The sequence below is a fragment of the Melanotaenia boesemani genome, chromosome 17, assembly GCF_017639745.1.
Source record: "Melanotaenia boesemani isolate fMelBoe1 chromosome 17, fMelBoe1.pri, whole genome shotgun sequence".
Taxonomy (NCBI): domain Eukaryota; kingdom Metazoa; phylum Chordata; class Actinopteri; order Atheriniformes; family Melanotaeniidae; genus Melanotaenia; species Melanotaenia boesemani.
The window spans coordinates 32,036,589-32,041,111 of NC_055698.1; positions in this window are offsets into that span (position 1 = coordinate 32,036,589).

The following is a 4,523-nucleotide window of genomic DNA, read 5'->3' on the forward strand; positions in this document are numbered from 1 at the left end:
CTATGTTAGCATGTCTGCATCGATGAAACGCATGATTACATCTATTATTACAGTTGATCTCTTCTGCACCTATATTTTGGAGGCACCCTGAACGCATCACCACTATTTTTTGGCATTTTGTTATTAAAACAGTGGAGAGGCGGGTGGTGCAGCTAGCACACAGCAACATAGAGGGGAGACAACAGGACAAGAAGAGATATTCAGCAAATGTAATAAGTGTTTTGTAAAACATTGTAAAATTACAGCCAGACAACACTATTAGTGAAAGGGCCTGAAAAAAGGATGTTTGTGAATGTCACATATCAGCCATGGCTCTTTTAAGGAGCTAAAAGTATCAGTATGAATAAAAAAGAACGATAAATGAATTAAATTAATTTCCCTCGTCACATCGCGTGCAGACAGAAACGCATGTTCTTGTTTGACACATGAAGAAGCGATAAAGAAGAATGCTTCGGTGATGGATCGAAACAGATTATAAAATATAAAATGAACAATTTATGGTTAATAGATAAAAAAAAACTCATGGTATCTTATAAATATGTTGAGTCCCTTAATAGCAGATGTGTTCTGAATGCTTGATTCATTCTGGTTTTACTCTCTAAAACATTCAGTTTCATGTGTTCGGAAATGTTTACTCTCTGTTTGCTTTTCAGGTTTTCTGTATTTTATATTTAATTCTGTTTTGTATTTTATTTTGATTCCTGGAATTCCTGTGTTGCCTCATGTTTTCGGTGTTGTTGGTGTAAATGAATGAAACTCTTTCTGGTGGTGTGTATTCTCGGTGCATCGCGGACGGCAGGAGTTCATCTTCACTCAGTGGATGGGTTTAATCCCTGTGACTGAGCGGTGCAATCAAACCAAACAATGGCCTCACACAGGTCTGTTACTTCTGCCCACAACTCAAAGGCTAAAAGAGCAGCTTCTTTATGAAAGCAGACAATATCAAAGTCTCAATAACTTTTCTTCGCTTATTTCGGGGACCACAGAAGATGAGTTTCCCTGCAGTCCAATTACAGTTGAATGGGCTCACTTCTGCACATTTCCAATGAAAAACAAGCCGGTTTGAATAAAAGGCTTAAAGACGCCCTGGTTTTTTGACATGCAATGCAGCATTTACTTTCATTTAAACTCATCCTTCCTGTTTAAATCAACAGAACAGATTAAAATGACCTTGTAAACACCTAATTCCGAATTTAAATGACCATTTTGAATTAAACTTAAATCCGAAGTGAGTGGCTGGTTTATTCTGATTTTAACTCCCCGATCAGGTACATGATAATTCCGCTTTAAATAAATCCCGGTCGTTCTGCACATGCTCGTTCCCTTGTCCTTTTTCCAACCCCCATTCTTAAGCGAAATTAAATAAAGGCGATTAACGTGTTTTCCATGTAAACAGGAAGGAGAATACTTTAATTCCAAACTAACTGATTCTGAATAATTTATTTAGAATTAAAAAACATCACGTAGCTGGGGCCAGTGTTGGCTGTTTGACTTTTCTGACCGCCTGCTGTTTGACACAGTCAGCTAAAGCAGGACCCCACGGAGCCGGTCCAGTAACTTAGGGTGCATCCACACCAGGAAAGTCCGCTAGACTCAGTTCAGTTGGAAGGGTGGAGTATTGTTCCAGACCAAGACTGCGTTCACGCTGCACTTCTTGAATGAATTGGACCTTTTAAATAACGTATTCCACTCCTTGCCAGAGGCGGTGCTGCATCAAGAATTACTGAAGGAGAAGATGAGACACACAACGGAGAAAAAATCAGATCACGTCCTCTTAAAAGCAAGCAGGTAAAATCAATTAAGTATAAGAAGAAGATGCATTACGTTAACAGGATTTTAGCTGTTTGCTAGCATGAGACGTGATGCGTGAAGTGAAATTTGGCTGCAACGTCAGAGTCCTGGATGAAAAAGTTATATAATTTGGTTATTTAATTGAACAGCGAGGGCTCCAAATGTACATAAAAGATGTTTCTGTGCCATCAAATGAGTCCCAAACGCAGAGTTTTAAAGTTATGTAGGGCCAAGAAAAACATACATAAATACATAAAAAACTTAAATAACTACTATCAGACACATTTTCACACTTTTAACATTTATGTATTTGTTTAATGTTTAAGTTTAAAGTAAAGGCTGTCAAAAATAACGGTGGTAACTAATTTATTTATTGTGTTAAAATTTTTAATGCGATTAATGCGTACGAAGCATCCTTATGGTGGTGAGACATGGAGGTGTCTAGAGGCGAGATGGGAAAAGATCACCGGCTCTATGGATTGATTTGAGGGTGTCACACCCGTGGGGGATGAGGGTGTTTTAACACCCAGTTTTCCTGTTGAGAAAGTTCATCACCGGCACTTTCACACATTTTTTTAAGAAGAAAAAACAACTTTTCAGTAGTTTTGCACAAACGTTGCTGTTCTGGTCGTCTCTGTGTCGGCTGCTGCCTCCTTCCCTCCTACTCGTAAAATCTACTAGTCATCAGACAGCCATGCACACATCTGTAAAGACAGATGGATTTCAGATACGCAGGGGCGGTTCTAGAAGTTTTGATGGGGGGCCAGGCAGGGGGACTGACCAGGAAAAGGTTGGCAGAAATTAGATTTTCTTTTTTTATTTTAGGTCTTGATTTTATGTACTATTGAACTGATTATTACAACTAAAGTAATCATCCAAAGTAAAAATCGAAGAAAAACCCACGTGTGCATTAGCTTGCTCTCTCCATTGATAAAATACAGTAAAAACAGGCAAATTTCAGGCAAAGTCACGAATGGTTGATGATTAATGATTAATCTGATTAAAATTTTCAATAATGTGAAAGCCCTGGTTTAAAGTTTAAGTTAGTTTTTTTTTATAGCGCACATTTAAAAACTGCCATTGACCAAAGTGCTTAATAACAACTGAAGCTACAAAAGAATAAAAGTAACGTTAAATAAAACAAAAAAAAAAAGTAAGACAAGAAAACACTTATTTTAATTTTTTTATACATAAAGTTTTAGCGACTGTAATATCATCTCGACCCAGATTTAAGAATGATTTCTCTCCCAGTTTAACATAAAAATGCGTCATATGTCTGCAAAATCCTCATTGGATCTGCATAAATCCCCATAAACTTCTCTTTCTTTTTTTCATCGCCTCTCCAGACCTCTCGGTTTCTGTCTGTCTTGAATCTGAAGTTCCCATGACCCGTCACAATACAGTGATGATGTATTCAAGCAATGATGTATGAAATGCAGGCAAATAAAAACCTTTGTCCTCCCACACTGGCTAATTATTTGACAGATTGGATCCCTGTTGTGTGTGGATACTGTGAAGAACCCCCTTCTCAACCCATCCCCCACCCAATAAAGAGGCCACTTGCAGAAAAAAAATTCCTCCATAGCCTCCCTTTTCTATTCTTTGTTAGAAGATTACATTTTTTCACCACATTTTGGAATGACAAAATGGGGGAGAACTGTGGGTTTTTGCAGGGGGACCCTGTGTGCTCTGGCAGTGACAGAGGGGGCCAGGACAGCAGTCAGTGGCAGCTTAAAAAGATTTTCTCAAGCAGAAATATTTAATCTTCTCAGGGAAAATAAAGCAGAGAGAAAAAACACAGAGGACAAAAAGAAGCTAATCATCCACAGGTCTCTCCCCCTGAACCCTCTCCCTCTCTCCCCTATAGTTATCAATAAAAACAAAAAACAAGAGAGACAGATTATGTAAGATTGATAGAATAAATCTGCATTCATAATTATGACGGGTTCCCACATTTGTTCCCCGTTTCTGCATTTATGAGACACTTGGATTCTCTGCAGATGCAAACCGAGGAAAATATCTAATCAGGGAGATTTTAGAGAACAAAGATGAGTTTGTTTAAAAAGTTTGTTGATATTGTCCCGAGCAGCTGATCCGGGATCTGCTACCAAACCTGGAACAGGAAAGCAAACATTTACTAACTGAATAAGTTCTTCTGGCCGAGTTCCCGACAGAGACGTAAATGATGTCTCACTACGTAACGACAACAACGCTTCGTTGCACACTTGACTTATAAAGAGGAATGAGGGGGGAGTCGTGGGGGACTCATCCCACGTCGTTTAAATTCCTTTTACTTTTCTACTCTCACGCATGCATGATCGGGTGAGAGGTAACACATGTTGTTATGGTGTAGAAATAAAACACAGAGACTTTAGTTTGATTGTAGACACATACTGAGCTGAATGAGTTGGAGAAGGAACATATTCCATCAAAAGGTGTGTAATAAATTGAGATTTAAGAAGATTTAGCTGAAATCATGAGGTGGAATCAGGCAGAAAATATACTTTAGTTTGGTACTAGTCTTTTCAACCCTTTAATGCCTGAATTTATTTGTAGATAAATATAAAAATATGGGAAAAAATAACAAAAGTAAAAAAGAGTGGAATAAAAGAATACAATTTAATATTATGCAAATACTAACAATTAATAAATAAAGATCAAAAATAAATAAATAATATGAAAATAAATACATGAATATAAGTGAAAAAAAATGAGTTTCTTACAATAGATGG